The sequence below is a fragment of the Malus sylvestris genome, chromosome 1 (assembly GCF_916048215.2).
Source record: "Malus sylvestris chromosome 1, drMalSylv7.2, whole genome shotgun sequence".
Lineage (NCBI taxonomy): Eukaryota > Viridiplantae > Streptophyta > Magnoliopsida > Rosales > Rosaceae > Malus > Malus sylvestris.
In genome coordinates, this window is record NC_062260.1 from 13,029,520 (window position 1) to 13,046,412 (window position 16,893).

Here is a 16,893-nt window from a genome sequence, read left to right on the forward strand (position 1 = left end):
AAAGTTAATAACTTAAAAAATAAAATTTCCCACCACTCCTATTAAAACATGTGGTGTACTACTTGTGTTCCCGTCACAACTAAAAATTTCTCCTACACTGGAAGGCATGAGAAGTCATCACATCACAGTCTAAGCAAACAGAAGAAGTAAGGCCATCTCCAACCGAAGGGTTCAGAGGGCCAGATGGCCAAAAATAGCCCGAAACCGTCTCCAACCGAAGGCTAGGCCAGAGGGCTCGTGGGCCCCACGGAATTTGAAAGGGCTGGCCATAATTTTGTTTAAAAATATCGGATTTCCTGTCGGATATAACCGACAGGAATAATTTTGTTTATCGCAATAGTGTTGGTTATAACTGACACGAATAGTAATGGCTAGACAGGAATAATTTTGATTAAATGCAATCGTGTCGGTTATAGCTGTTGTTTTCAATTTTATTTTTTTATATTTTTTTTATGAATTTAAACTTTTTTTTTCTATTTTTAAATTCTATTTTTTTTCCTATAACTTCTATTTTAAAAAATTTGGTTCGTATTTTTTTTAAATTCTATTTTTTTTCCTATAACTTCTATTTTACAAAATTTGGTTCATATTTTTTTTTAAATTTTATTTTTTCCTATAACTTTTATTTTACAAAATTTGTTTCATATATATTTTTTTTAATTCCATTTTTTCCTATAAATTCTATTTCACAAAATTTGTTTCATTTTATTTTAAATTCTATTTTTTTCTTATAACTTCTATTTCACAAAATTTGTTTCATATATTTTTTTAAATTATATTTTTTCCTATAACTTCAGAAGCCATTATACAACATTAAATTAAATTAAGTAACATTAAACAACATTAAACAATATGAAACAACATTAAATAACATTAACCAACATACAAATTATACAACATAAAAAAAAAAAAAAATTTAACAACATGAAACTTAAACAACATTTTTAATAACATTTAACAACATAAAACTTAAACGCCTACTCTATGCTTCTTTTGGCCCAAAGATGTGCAACAAGATCCTGTTGTAGGTACTTGTTTGTGGCACGAGAACGTATCATTCTATAACGCCTCATGTATTCATTTATAGAGATACTACCAGTTCTTGGATTAAAAGGAAAATTAGGCCCATCATATATTTTTGAACGAGGCCTTCTTGACCTATTTGGATCTTCTTGGTCGTCATCGGACTCTTCATCAATATACCCATCTCGCTCATCCACCACTATCATATTGTGTAATATGATGCACGACATCATGATGGAGTCCAAATTTTCTTGACTCCACCCTCTTGCTGGTTCGCTGATGATCTTCCACCATGCTTGTAGAATACTGAAAGCTCTCTCAACATCTTTCCGGTATGCCTCTTGGTGTAAGGTAAACAACTTTTCTGCGTCATTCCTAGGTTTTGGAATTGCTTGGACAAGTGTCTCCCACTTTTGGTAGATGTCATCTGCCAAGTAATACCCCATATTGTATTGACGACTGTTTATGTAGTAGTCAAGTTGAAGTGTTTTACCTTCCGTCAAGTTATTGAAGATAGGTGAATGCCCAAGAACTGTAATGTCATTTTAGGATCCAGGGACTCCAAAGAAAGCATGCCAGATCCATGTGTCATATGAGGCAATCGCCTCTAACACAACAGTTGACTTTCTTGACCTTCCGCTAAAGCCTCATTGTCATCTGGTGGGACAATTCTTCCAATCCCAATGCATGCAGTCTAATGACCCCATCATGCCCGGAAACCCACGGTCTTCAGCTTTGCGAATGAGCCGATTCAGATCTTCTTAATTTGGCTCGCAGAGGTACTCGTCTTTGTAAACTTGAACAATTGTGTCATAGAATTGTTCAAGAGTATGAAGGCATGTAGACTCAGACATACCATGGGTTTCATCATTCGAATCAGCTGGGGAGCCATAGGCCATCATTCGGAATGCAACAGTAACCTTCTGATGAGGTGAGAAACCAGGACAGCCTGCTTTGTCCCGCTTCTGTCGAAAGTATGGATTGACCTACTGGACATCACGAAGTAAACGCTCGAAGACATGACGCCTCATCCGGAAGCGATGTCTGAAATCCTCTTATGTGTACATCGAGTTGGGGTTGAAGTAGTTGTTCATCAGATTGGCATGCGCCATCGCTCTGTTTCGTGGTTTGTAAGAGCGACCAGCAATAGAGCCACCCCATTGAGGTTGTTCCTCAGTTGGCTGACACACCATGGCCGCAACCATGGCTGCTGCTCTGTTTTGTTTGTTGCACCTTACTTGAACTTCCTCATCAGACTCCTCATCTTCTCGTCTCATTTGCGCCCATTTTGCTTCCAATTTGGAATTGGATGAGGACCCCCATTTGGAATCCAAAGAGGATCCAAAGTTGGAATTCATTGTAAACTTGAATTGAAAAAGATTGAATTGAAAGAGATTGAATTGGAATAGATTGAATTCAAAGATGTGTGAATTATAGCCCAATAGCCACCTTATTTATAGCAAAAAAATAAAAATAAAATTCAAATCCAACGGCTAGTTGACGTCAGCTACCAACGACTAGCTGATATCACTTAGTCGTTGGATTTGAATTTAAGTTTTAGTTTTTAAATAATAAATTATGTTTGACCTTATGGCCTTTTGACTTTCGGTTGAAGATGGTTTTTTGTGACAAGGTTAAAATGAGCCCTATGGCCCTTTGGCCCTCGGTTGGAAACTGAGACAAATATGACATTGTACTGTTCATTAAAATATTAATATTTTGAAAGATTAGAAAACGAGCCATCTGACTAGCTCTAAGATGGCCTAACAAGTTGTGTTGGAGAATCAAAACAAAAACCCAAACTGAAAACGCAATGTCTGATCCTTAGAATCCCCGAGTGTCGTCACACCGGTAAGCAAACAACTTATTGGAGAAGCAGAAGCATAAGCAGCTTTCATCACTCTCCAGTTAATTTCATCACTTTCTAGTTAACACAACAGGTTGATTGATTTCTACAGATACTGATCACTACAAAGATTGAGACTTCTCCAATGGAATCCATAGCGGAAGCAGACCCAGAACCACCACCGCCACCACTATCCGACCTTATCCTCTCCCTAAAATAAGCAACCCTCATGGCCAAACAGCTACCTTGCACCGCTGACCCCACCCACCTTCTCCACATCTACTCCTCCCTCCACTAAGCCCACTACCACCTTTCCAATTTTCTCTCCACACCCAAATTCCCCCAGCCCCAGCGACATAACTCCCTCTCCTCTGCCACCGGCAACCAGCCCATGCAAGTCGGTGACTGTGACGATGACTGTGATGGCTTTGGAGAGGGGAATTCTGGGCCCACAATTGACATGGTTGAGGAGCAGATGAGGGATTGCTTTAAGAACAAGCGGCCCAAAAGGCGGCTTTCTCCTTCTGCGGCCGCCTTGGCGGAGGAGAGGCGGTTTAACAGTGATGGGTTTGTGGGCAGTGTGAAGGGTTTTGACCCTCAGGGCTCAAAGGAGAGGGCTTTGGAGCTTGTGTACCAATTTCATGGGTGAGTTGGGTGGAAACAGAGCAAAAACAGAGGAGTTGTGTTGCATTTTGCACTGCGATGAATGCGATGAATCCGACGATTCGCAAGGACATGAATACAATGAGTTTTTTTGTTGTATTGCTTTTTCTAATTTATGGTTTTGTTTATGTCATGGAATGGAAATGTATGACATTGTGGGTTTGATGATTATGGATTTTCGTCGATTTATAGAAACATTATTAGTAGTAATATGTTGAATGAGAAAATTGTTCTTGTTCATATATGTGCACAAAATTTAATTGGGGGCAACCTTCTTGCGGGTCTTGTAACAAACTCGACGACAAGAGTGATAATATTTTTTGTCAACTTCATAATATTACAGCATTATGCATAGCAAACCATAATTATTAGTCAAACAAACTGCTTGAAACAAGTTCGCGAACGATTTCTTCTATTTCTAGGAACAGTATTTGGAAATTTTCCAGCTTGTTGTATATATTGTTGCGTTCACGATTGAATGAAATATGCTTCAAGCCTGCAACTCATGTGCTAGAGAAGGCTTGCTATCTATATTGTTATACTTTAAACTCAAACTATGCATACGAGATCATCCCTGGATAGCTCTTCTGGTCTTGACTGCCAACCAATCGCAACAATAAATTAGTAGAACATACTTGAGTCTTGACCAACATTTCCCCAAGCATTTTCAATCATCATTGGAGTGCATTTCTGCTGAACCGCAACATCTTGGATATCCGATTAAGTGCAGAATGAATTGTGTCAATACCTTAATCCCTAATTGATCATGCTATATATCATCTACACATGGGAAAGAATCCAAATGATAACTCATGTATTGTTGGAGAATGACTACTCAAACCCTAGTCCTTACTACTGTGTGCTAGATACCTGATAAGGTTGAGACTGCAATAGTTCTTCCCCTTGTTTCGTGTCAGGAACAGTTTTATTTTACTTTTTTGCCATCAAATTGTTTTCTATCTTTTTTGCCAATGAATCTTGCGTTTTGAAATCGAACAATCATCGAAGAGAAGCCTTCAGTGAGGAAATTAGGGGTTAAGTGTGGCGATTACTTCAGCTTAAACTTAACAAAAGCAGCATCAACCTCCACCAGAAGAAAAAAATTCAGCTCAATCTCTAGTACTAGTGGTTCATCAATAATTATTAAAGTTTTGACTGAATTGTTCTGTGATGTTGTCAGCCCATTCAAACAAAAGAATTGTTAGACTTTCTTCCCTTGTTTTTACTGAATTGAATTCCTCTCTTTTCTGTTATAAGAAACAAAAAACATACACAATGGTAATTCTCCTTGTTTCCCCCTCTCTTCATAAAAGTTTCAAGGCTTCTTTCATATCCTTAAGGGGCATCAGTACAACCGATAAGCGTATATACTCTTTCCTGGAACAAGGTAACCATCCCAGCCTTACTGTATCTATCACTGTCTTCCTTTGACTAATATGTGTATACACACTACTCTTGTTACAGTTACGTTATTAGTCTGATTATTTATGTAACATATAGGCTTTTCTTCAGGTCTTCTCTGCTAAAGCACTTGAAACTATTTTCTAATCTGATGCGGCAGTATCAAGTAAGATTCAGGTAGGGAAGTAGTTGTCCAGTAATAAGGTCATTGTAAAGTTTTCGTATGCTAAGCCAGGTTACCATTTATAAACTTGTGTCTTTTAGTTTTGTATTTTGCATTGAAGAAAGAAAGTTTAGTGCCCAGAGCATATGTAGCCAGCCGGACGTAAAGGGTCAAGGTCTCTTGGTGCCAGGTACCATGTAGTTATTTGCTAACTTCAACTATAACGGATTTTTGTATTCTTTGGCCTTTCAAAAAATTTCATCAGTAGAACAAGTGTTTGGTTGAAAGACTAATTATATTTCTCATTTTTCATATAGTTTCACTTTGCAGTCAAGGTATGCAATTCAAGCCTTTCGAATTAGAAATTAACACGTGGAATAGCTGTGCCCCAGTTGATGAACTACAGGCTCAAGGGTTTTCTACCCCTACTGATTGAGGAAGGTGAGTAAAACTTTGTTTCTCCGTGTTATATTGTTCTTGTTGTTTGCATCGGCAAAACTAATCATATTCTTTCTGACTATAAATTTTTATGGGTTACTATTGTTTAGTCATGCATCATCAATAAAGTATGTTTTCTTATTAAATTATGAATAGGGTGTTCGTTATAGTATTCTTCATCATAACAGAAACTTCAAAAACACAAAAACATAATCTTGAATTCTGTGTATGAACTTCAATTGGAACGATCCTCTTACTCGTCAAATGAGTCTTACAACAAAACACAAAACATAAACATTTTGGAGCACGTTTGCTAATCATTTTGTTTTTTAGCTGAAATAGAGAAGATATTGGAGAAATGACAGGGAGAAAAACATGTGATCCCCTTTGGCCAATCTTAAGCTTTTCCATATGTTCCCTTCACTGAAAAGATACAATTACCGCAGCTAAATTCAAAATGAAAAGATACAACTATCGCTGTGCATGTTCTATTCTATCAATACTAATGATTGTGGAAGCTGATGATCTTCTCTTCATTTCTCTTCACACCACTTGCTTCTAATTCTAGCAGTTTATTAAAAGCATGAGGCGTGGGTGAGGCGTCCGAGGGATAGCACGGCCTAGGCGTGAGGCGAAGCCTCACGGGACCTAAATTTTATAATATATACACTGAGCGTACACATATATTATATTAAAAAGAAGAAGATTATTAATCAATAATCACCCTGAGCACACACATATATACATATTTTATATATATATATATATATATAATAGAGGATAAAAAGCACAATGAGCACACACATCCATTATATAAAAAATAAAAATTAGAAAAAAGGCAGAGAGATGATATTGCAAGGAAGAGGTATGAGGCAGTTGAACCCCTACCCAAAATTTGGGTTTAGGAGTTTAAAAAAAAAAACAAAAAAAACCCTGAGGCGCGCCTTCCACCGCCTAGGCGGCTTAGGCGACGCCTTCCGCCCACTCCCTCAAAACAGAGGTGGCAACCCTCACGCCCAGCCTCATAGGGCGGCTAGGTACACCCTGAGGCGAGCCTTTTAAAACATTGAATTCTAGTGAAGACTTTAAAGTTACAAGTATTATCCCCACTTCGTTCATGATATTTAGTCAAATTCCTGACAACACGAAAAAAAATTTTGGTTAGGCAGAATTAAGATACTTCTGTCCGAGAATTGGTTCATTTTCATGAATAGATATTCTTGTTTCTGGGAAAGGAAGCGAGATTTCAAATGCCTCACAGAATGTAAATGCCACATATGGCTTCCATGTGGTAAATGATGCATAAAATAACCTTACAGAGTTTTGTTGTTGCAGATTTTAATCAGACTGGTAACCCTCTCGGTGATCATGACATAGGGCTATTTAGCATTATGTATGGCTTACTGGGTCATGATGTTCCTGCATACTTGCAATCTAATCTTTTTGAAAATACCAGAGCAGATCCTGAGTTCTGGACTTGGTATAGCCATGGCGCATGCACTCGGGACAGCATATCTTGGAACTGAGAAAAGAATTATGGACAAATCAAACAAGTAGGTTTTGGGGTAGTAGTTTCAAGTGATACAGCAATATTTAATGTACTTTTAGGGCAAGTAGATATTGGTGGTGGCCAATGTTGGGAGTTCTCGGGCCGTTATCTGTTGTAAAAGTGGTATGCTTAAGAAAGTGTCAGTTCTTTATGACAAGAGAGGTGGTTCTTTCGGGGCATCATGCTTAACAAGGGTGTTTGGTATTACACATATGAAGAAATATATCAGTTGCGATTCTCGCGGGGTTGTGGAGACGATAGATGATGAAATAGAGTTCCTTGTGTTGGCATACGGAAGTGATGTCCAACCAAAAAGTTGTGGATTCCGTCATACGAATAAAAGATTGTGCATAAAGCAGCATAGTACCTTACACAAGAGGCACAGAATATGAAGAGCTATGATCGCCATGCTGGTATGTCTTATATAATTGTAAGATTTTGGTGATTATTGAGTGTCAAATTTTGGTATTGGATGATATTATATTTATTTTAAGGATGTATAAGTACTTGAACTCCATAACCTCTTTTACATAACTAAGCCAATCCAAAAATTCCTCAAGTTAGGAATGCTTTTGCAGGAAACACTTTTGCTAGTAAGTACTTTTGTTTCCATGTTTGTTTGTATGTATGTTTGTTTGTTTGTTTATTTAATACAAAGATATATTTATACTAATGGGTAGAGGATTTGAGTTAAGCCACACATTGGGCAATGTCATCATAGTTTGGTATTGAAACTCGCCGTCCACGAACTATTTGCTCACAAGCATTGACGGAGCCAATGAAGGCCAAGATGGTCGCATGACCCTTCTTCCAAGTTTTTGTTATATGATTGTATATTTTTACATGAAAATCCTTAAGGTTTTGACCGTGCTTATAAATGAAAGAAAATACTACTAGACTGCAGTATTAGGTGACATAATATTTTCTTAACATTGAACATACGCCGTACCAAACGAGCCCCTTAATTTCCCTTCATGCTCTTCAATTAAGCTCAAGGAGCTTCACGAACTGTAAATTGGCCTAGAAGAATAACAAACTTTCAATTTGAGCGCATTAACCGATTGGTTGTGAGTAGAAATAAAATATATCGCAATGACAGATCATGATACGACAATACGTGACCACATTATCTTTTATATTTATATAAAGACAGAGGCTCATTTTGGGGTTACCCTCTTCGACAAAATTTTTGGACATAAATGCCCTCAAAACAAAAAAATTCAGAAGAAGACCAAAATAATACATCAAATAATTTAGGGACATTTTCGTCATATAAATAGTATTTTTTAAATAATAATTATTTTAAATTATAATTTTTTCATAGAAAATACCAAACAAGCCACTTTCCTCCCTGCGTGCAGATCAGCAGCTGCACTGCTGTTCTTCTCCTCCTCCATTTTCCACTCCAAAAACTTCATTTCATCATAACTTTTTCATCGCGCAAGGTCGGAGCCTATAGATTCGTATCGGCCAATACCGCCGGAATTTGGTCTCCGCCCAAGAGAGAAAGTTGATCCTCTCCCGATGATCTTTCTAGCTATCTCATCAATTTTCTCTGTCAGAATCTCTGCAGAAAAAAGTTGATTTTTTTTTCTAGTTTTTGGTTTGTGGGTTTTTAATTTTATGATTGTTTGTGCAGGTAAAGGAAGAAGCCAGAAGCACTGAAGGACTTGATAGGAGCTCCCTTCATTGGGTTAGAGAGGTGTGTGAAGAAAAATCATTACCCTATTTCTTTTTTCGAATTAAAAAATAAATAAATAAAGTAGTGTTTAATTTTTGCTGTTGTTTGATTTAGTTCTCAGCATCATTCGTGGTATTTTAGTGATTCAGCACCGGATTAATAAAATCCATATTTTAATTCTTTTAATTTTACGGATTTCTGGCATCTGATTTTGGTTTTTGATGTTTTCTCAGTGACTGACTTCTTTGGTGTTTATTTTTTGATGTTTTCTCAGTGATTGAATTCTTGGGTTTTGGCAGTCCCCAGTTTTAGTCGACCGGGAAAAGATTAGTCGACCGACTCAATTTCATTTATGCACAGTTTTCTTCGTTCTCGATGTTTTTTCTCGCTTTGTGCTTTTGGTTATCTTGAATTATGTGCATTTTGTCTTTGTTATGATGGTGACCGGTGGAACATACAACTTTTGCAGTACGATTTTGGGGGAAGAAAGGATTTGGTTAAATTTGTGAAGACAGTAGCAGAAGCTGGCCTGTATGTGCACCTTCGAATTGGTCCATATGTGTGCGCATAGTGGAACTACGGGTGTTATGAATTTAATTGAATTTTAATTGGTCTTTTTCCATTTTTCTTTTTTGGAGAAATAGAAAAAGGAAGTTGCTTTTATGATGATCAACTTACTTTTCAATACTTTCTGAAGAAGTTTTATTGTGTGATTGTGTTTGTGTTTCAAATTTTCAACAGTGGCTTTCCTCTTTGGTTGCATTTCATACCCGGAATTCAGTTGCGAACGGACAATGAGCCGTTCAAGGTTTCTTCTTCTCCACTTTATCCCAACTGCCTCTGTGTTAGTGTTTCCTTTCTTGGTGTTTTCTCAACTCCAGTGTTTTAGTAGAATTTATGTGGTTCAGGCAGAAATGCAGCGGTTCACGGCAAAAATTGTTGATATGATGAAGGAGAAGCTTTATGCATCTCAGGGAGGACCCATCATTTTATCCCAGGTTTAAAATTTTCTTGATTCTTTATATTATTCGCCCAATGTTTTTGGTTTTAAGAATATTCTAATTTGAGTTATAGGTTAATTGTTGTTTAAATTGTACCAGATTGAAAACGAGTATGGAAACATTGATGACCCAAAATGTGGTACAAAATGTAAGCATCACTATGAAGTGATTGATATAAAGTTTGTAGGCTTTCGTTTTCAATGTTGAAGTTGGAAATTGCTTTGGTTGTTAGAATACTAATAATCACAAAATAACTTTCACTAGATTTCTTCTTTGCTGTTTTCATATGCGGCCTCTGTGGTGGGTTTTGAAATTCCAATTTCGGATGTCAAATTCACTTCTCAGGATGGTTACGAAAATGCCTACTTTTCTCATCAAGATCTTTTAACCGAGTAGGCACAATCAGTGACCGAAGCTCTCTATAACGACTCGGTCATCGACCTGGTACACTATTCTCACTTTTTTCGGCTTTTAGGGAATTGGTTGCTGAATTTTATTTCAATAATATGTGAAATTTGTTTTATTTTTTGTTGCACAGCTTTTAAATGTTCATATACAATGTAAAAACATCAAATTTATTCTGAATGCATCTTAGGATTGTAGCTTTTACTTAGCAGGTATATTTTTAATTTTCTATACTGAAATTCCTCTCTATACTCTTACTTTCAGTATTCAAAGATGCAGTAAAATCTTAACCAATATATTTTTACTCTATTTTTTTTGTGATGAGAAATGAGTCATGATTACGATACATTAAGATTTAATTCCATTTTACGTAAAAAAAAAACAGTCTATCTCTTTTATGAGTTGAATGAAAATATAAGATTTGCGTTCTAAATCAAATCGGGGAACAAACATGTGCTACCTTTTCAATAATACGTTTACACCCATAACCATTGCACATGATCAATCGGCAGGGTTGGCCGTGGCCACCTTAACTGAGTCCGGACAGAAAGAAATTGGTTTCTTTTAGCATGATCTAAGATTAATTATTTACTTCAAATATTTGACTTTCTTTTTGTCAATTTAAGCATATAAATACATTTAAAATGCGTAAGTTGCGCGTAGCACGTCGTGATTCAAAAAGTATCTTCTGCATGCCCTCACGCGCATGCATGAAGGCTAGTTATTTAATAAAAAAAAGTGAGAATCGATTTCAACATATTTAGTGTTAAGCATGATCATTGTTTAGAGGCTAATCGAACTAATATTGTTTTACAGGTGGAAAATTGCGTGTTAAAGTAGCAAACCCATTATTGATATGTTTATAGCATGCTAATTTTTGAAAGTTGTTTATTTCTTTTATGAAAAGGGGACCAGCATGACAATTCACTATTTCAATACTTGAGAAGACTTATAGAGGTATCTAAGCTTACCCCTACCAGTGATTCACCAACGCCAATAATTTTAAAGCAGTTTAATTAGCCTGTTTATATTGAGTTGATACTTGTTGATCCTAAAACCTACCAAGCCTACGTGGTGCGCAGACCGAGTAGTTAAAAAGCTTGCTATGTCTTTCGGTTGTGTGCGGGGCGTGCCAACTCATCAGCCGAGCTCGGCCGAGGAGTAAAATATGTTGATGTTGTGTTGATGACTTCTCGATCTTACGACTACGGTCGAGGAAGGAACATGTCTCGGTGTTTGGGTTCTAGAGCTTGAAGACAAGGTTACTAGTCTTGCAAAGTTCACGCATCGTTGGCGTCGGGTTCGGTCATGATGATTATATTTGTAAGAGTATAAGCACGTCGAACTGGCACCAAATTATACGAACATAAATACTCGAACAAGATGTATGTCTTGATGGTAAATGTGGTTCGGCCGTCAAAATGCTGAACTCTAAAACTTACTTGCGAATATCCAATCATAAACAACTCGACGTTCAATATGCCGAGCCCAGTAACTTGTAACACCCCACTTCGCCAAGAAGGCTAATAAGATGACCTCTACCAACAAAGACTCGAAAATCCTTGTCGGTCGAGTCTTGGAAAGGTAATCAGTCGGTATCGACGCAGTGCTGTTTATTCAAACTGAAGGTGCTCCTTGGTCGACTGATTCTAAGGCTTTAGTGTTGTTTATTATCCATACTGAAGGTGTTGCCGGTTGCCTTCACAGTGCTATTTATCCAAACTGAAGATGTGTTGGCGAAAAAAGAAAACAAAAATCTCCAGGTTGTTGAGAGGTTTCGCATAGAGTGAGAGTTTGCGCAAGGCAGTTTGTGTGTTGAATTGGAGGGGCTTTGAACGATACACTCCCTCTTCTATAGCAGTGGACCTACTCTTGGCCGAGTTAGAACCACATTCGGACTTGGACTCTTTATCTTGATCTAACTAGGGCTCATATAATCCTAATTCAATTGGGACTTTGAACCCACCTTTATAATGAACCAAATTCATTCCCTGACTCTCAGTGCCTCCAACATTAACACCCATGGTGGTATAAGGATTCAACCTTCGTCTTTATCCAAATTAATCATTCTCGCAAAAGGACTTGATCGAAAACTGACTAGACAAGATGCCTAGCCGGCCCATGATACCCCTGGAAGACCATTGGACCAAGAGTCTCAGCTCAAATTTTTATTTTGGGCCCAAACAATACCTTATCTGCATGAGGAGAATTTATATGGTCCAGAAACCAGACCACATGTTTCCTATAGCTAGGGTTGGTTTGGTTCAAGATACCAAACCGATACTTGAATATTGAAAATCAAATTGAAAACTTCCGAGACGAAATTTTGAAAATTGAAAACGAACCGAAATTTCAGTTTCCTGAAATTTAGTAATACAAAAATTATTTTGATTTTTCGGTTTGGGATCGGGAATGGGCCTTCAGGTCCAATTTTTGGGCTTTATAATTTAATCTAGATTTTGGTCTGAAATTTGGTTAGCCCAATTTTGGGGCCTTTTGAATGTGTAACTTATCTTAGTTTGGTCAACCTAATTCTATTCATACCAATTTGGTTAGCCCGATTCATACCTTTTCGTACCAATTTTGTCAGTCCAATTCATACCAATTCTATTTATCACCACAATGCTTTGCACAATTTATAATTTTATAATAACAAACCAGTGGCGAAGCCACGTGAGGGCGACAAGTGGCAGCCGCCACTCCCATATCCGGAAAAATAAGATTGGAGCGCTAGTTTCGCCCCTCCCTTGCCGGAAAACCCACTGGTTCTGCTGCTGCTCTTCAGCTCCGACCCTTCGGTGGTCTGTTTCTGTCTGGTTCACTGCAAAGCTGACTTTTTTTTTTTTTTTTTTTTTTAAAACAACCAAGCCAAAATGACCCGTTTTGATAAGTTGGAAGGAAAAAAAAAGGACAAATGAAACGGCCCGTTTTGATTAGTTGGAAGAAAAAAAAATTATATGGAGGGACCGCGTGTCCCCCATTCATTCAATCTCTTCCTCTCTCTATGTGGTGTCGTTTTTCCCTTTCCCCTTTTCATCCTCCAATCAGAGCAGCAAAGTGCAGCTGTTGCTCCCCTTTTCGAAGCAGAAAACGGAACAGAACCAGTCAGCACAGGAGGACCGTTTGGCAACAAACCAATCATCTCTCAGCAGCACCGCCAGCGCCAGGGCCCAGCTTCCAACCATCAAACCCAATATTTAGGTAATTTTTTTCCCCAAATTTATAATCCCTAACCCTAATTATTTATTTAAAATGAATTTTGTTTAATTGGTATACAATCAGTGGCGAAGCTAGGAATTGATAGGGGGAGGGGCAAAGTTAAAAGATTGCAAGGTTTAAAAGAATAGCAACAACCAAATCCTTTTATATAGTAATGTCTTCCATAATTTATCAATACAAACAAATTACAATTGTTGCCGGTGAGGTTTCATAGCATGAAAACGTCGCACAATGAGCTCATTATCAATAAAAGCAAATACACATCTCTCAATGTAAACAAGCATTCTATCACTCAACCATTGATATCCCATTTTGTTATGCAATGGTGTTTTCACAATCTTCATAGCAGAAAAAGCTCTTTCCACCGAAGCGGTTGCAATTGATAACACCAAAACCAACAAACAATTCTTAGACTCTTAGTCCTAGAGTGAACTATACTATAGTATACATAATAACTAATCCAATCAACAATTCAATTAATCAATACCAATAAGCATACAAATTATTCGATAAATAAAAATTCAATTCAACTAATCATATGAATAATTGTATACATAATACATTATGTAATAATTCAATTAATTAATCAATAATCGAGAATTCAAATTTTAATTTTTACCCTAAAAAATAATTTCATAATTTCATATCAATAATCAATAACCAATAACCAATAACCATATTAGTGCATTGAGTGCTTTACTATATGATTGTATACCAGTTAAACAAAATTCATTTTAAATAAATAATTAGGGTTAGGGATTATAAATTTGGTAATTAAAAAATTTACCTAAATAGTGGGTTTGATGGTTGGAAGCTGGGCTCTGGCGCTGGCGGTGTTGCTGAGAGCTGATTGGTTTGTTGCCAAACGGTGCTCATGTGCTGACTGGTTCCGTTTCGTTTTCTGCTTCGAAAGGGGGAGCAGCAGTTGCACTTTGCTGCTCTGATTGGAGGATGAAAAAGGGGAAAGGGGAAAACGACACCCCATAGAGAGAGGAAGAGATTGAATGAATGGGGGACACGCGGTCCCCCCATATAATTTTTTTTTCTTCCAACTAATGAAAACGGGCTGTTTCATTTGTCCTTTTTTTTCCCTTCCAACTTAACGGGCCGTTTTGGCCTGGTTGTTTAAAAAAAACAAAAGAAGTCAGCTCTGTTGTGAACTAGACAGAGACAGACCACCGGAGGGTCGGAGACGAAGAGCAGCAGCAGAACCAGTGGGTTTTCCGGTAGGGGAGGGGCGAAACTAGCGCTCTAGTCTTATTTTTCCGGATAAGGGAGTGGCGGCGGCCACTCCTCGCCCTCACGTGGCTTCACCAATGTATACAATCATATAGTAAAGCATTCAATGCACTAATATGGTTATTGGTTATTGATTATTGATGCCGGAAAACCATACTTAGGGCCTCCGTATTTAGACCTCGTATAAATACTCATGGGACTTAAATGTAATTATGTAATAAAGGAAGGGGCAAATATGTAATAAGTGATGAGCCCTTATTCTATAAAAGGACCCCTCACCCTCACAATTAGAGGGAGCCTCACAAGCCCTCTCATCCTCTCAAAGCTCTCACTCTCATATTCAGAGCTCTCTCTCCCTCAGAAATACAATATCAGTGTAGACGTAGCCCAAACCTTGGGGTGAACCACGATACATCTTGTGTTATTTACTTTCTTGCAGATTCACGATCGGATTTACATTGTTCCAAGACTTCTCCGGTTTTGTACATCAACATTTGGCGCCGTTTGTGGGAAACGATACAAAAAGTTGCGTCGATTCTCTTTCATTTTTTTCACCTCCGCCGTGAATCTGCAAAATCACAAAAAAACCCAGTCCCTTTGAGCAAACAAAAAGCACCAGGAGAAAGAATATTTGAGTGAGAAACCAAAATAACAGAGAGGCGAGTAGAGAAGCACCATCGCCACCATGTGTTCGACGAAACAAAAGCATCGGAGCTCCGTCACTGAACAAGCCAGAAAATGCTTCAGATCAGAGGATTCTACAACCTCCACCACCCACTGGATCTCCGAGTCCGTCTACTGGATCTTCGAGTTCGTCCCTGTTTCAACCCGACAACCCAATTGCTCCACTCTTTTTCGAAGCTCCTATATCATGTCGAAACAGAAAGTTGAAGATTGCAAGTGCTGCAGCCATGACTGATGCAATTGATTTATCTGGGGATGGCGGTGTTCTCAAGAAAATTGAAAGGCATGCAAAACGAGATGCAGCTGCTCCGACCTAAGACCTTCCGCTCGTTGATGTTCATTCGGATATCTCCAATATATTTTCCATTTGGGAATGCGGCTACTGGTTTCTTTGTGATCTTCTTTCTCCTTCAGCTCAAGTGGGTTCTCAGATTTGCAGCTGCTGAAGCGAAGTACGAGTGCAAATTCAGAGTTTGAGAGCTCAATTGAGGGGGCAATTGCTCATTGCAAACAGTCCAACAGTTGTTGAGTTCAAGAATGCAGTTTGTGGGGGTGAATAATGGGTCTCAGAAAGTATGCATCTCAGAAATCCCACAATCCTCTTTGATCAACTCGACTGCTACACATTCGAAAGCATGCATATCAGAAATCCCACATTTGATCCTTCACGGTAGACCAGCTGATTTCGGTAGTAAAGTCAGGTTATTTGCTGCTCCTGTCCAGTTTCAAACAAATACAAAGAAGGAAGAGCAGAGCATGAGCGGTCTGCGATTGAATGAGAAGATTACTGCTGAGTTCGTTAGGCTTGTTGGATGAAGTGGCAAGCAACGATTTCCCTCGTATTTTAGACACACGTCCGTCGCTCTCTGTCACCGACTCATTTCTTCTTCTTCCTCTGGAATCCCGTGCGCTCCATCTCTTTCCGCCTCCCAACACTTTACTCATTCATTGAATTCGAGCCCCTCATTTCTCACATCCTCCAATCATCCAACCTCTCATCTTCCTTTCAGCTTCGTTTGGCATTTGAGTGTGTATCTAGCATGAGTGATAAGACTGCGGGGAAGATCGGCGCAAGTCTCGAATTTTTCTGAGAAGATTTTCTTTTTTTATACAAGAAGGTGAATGTGAAAACCTAGGTGGTTGTTGGGGATCCTAAGGAGAAAATTGGTAAAGCTGTTAAGAATTTGCATGCTGATTTGCTTGTCATGGGGTCCAGGGCTTTTAGCCCAATTAAAAGGATGCTTCTGGGAAGTGTAAGCAACTTCTGTGCGAACCATGTGCAATGCCCAGTCATCATTGTTAAGGCCAAGACTGTTACCTGATAAGGAAAGGTTGGCCACCAGCTCTCGGAGCGCTACACGATGGAGCGGCCTCGGTTTATTGATCATCTGGATGCAATTAAGTTGATCTACAAGGACTTCTGGTCCAAGCTTTTCAAGTGGAAGCCATATCTCTGGCCATGCAGAAACAGAAACAGAGAGAGAGTTGCAGTGGAAAACAGGAAGAAGATAAACTTTCTTACAATATTTCTGTTATTATTCTCCTTTGTGTTGTTTGCCATATGCCAAAAGGAATAAGATA

At 38.2% G+C, this 16,893-nt stretch overlaps 1 long non-coding RNA gene and 2 pseudogenes across 2 annotated transcripts; all 3 read left to right on the forward strand.

The window, feature by feature from the left end:
* Nucleotides 1-2,863: 2,863 nt before the first annotated feature.
* Nucleotides 2,864-3,734, forward strand: LOC126629839 (uncharacterized; annotated as a pseudogene).
* A 528-nt stretch (nucleotides 3,735-4,262) lies between these two features.
* LOC126630263 (uncharacterized) lies at nucleotides 4,263-5,537 on the forward strand. Of its 2 annotated transcripts, XR_007625944.1 has the most exons (4): nucleotides 4,263-4,919; nucleotides 5,045-5,099; nucleotides 5,198-5,286; nucleotides 5,414-5,537. It is a non-coding gene; the product is annotated as an uncharacterized LOC126630263 (long non-coding RNA). The 2 variants fall into 2 exon arrangements; XR_007625943.1 differs by having other exon boundaries at nucleotides 4,847-4,919; nucleotides 5,045-5,286.
* Nucleotides 5,538-8,420: 2,883 nt separating this feature from the next.
* LOC126629678 (uncharacterized) lies at nucleotides 8,421-10,374 on the forward strand (annotated as a pseudogene).
* The last annotated feature ends 6,519 nt before the right edge of the window (nucleotides 10,375-16,893 follow it).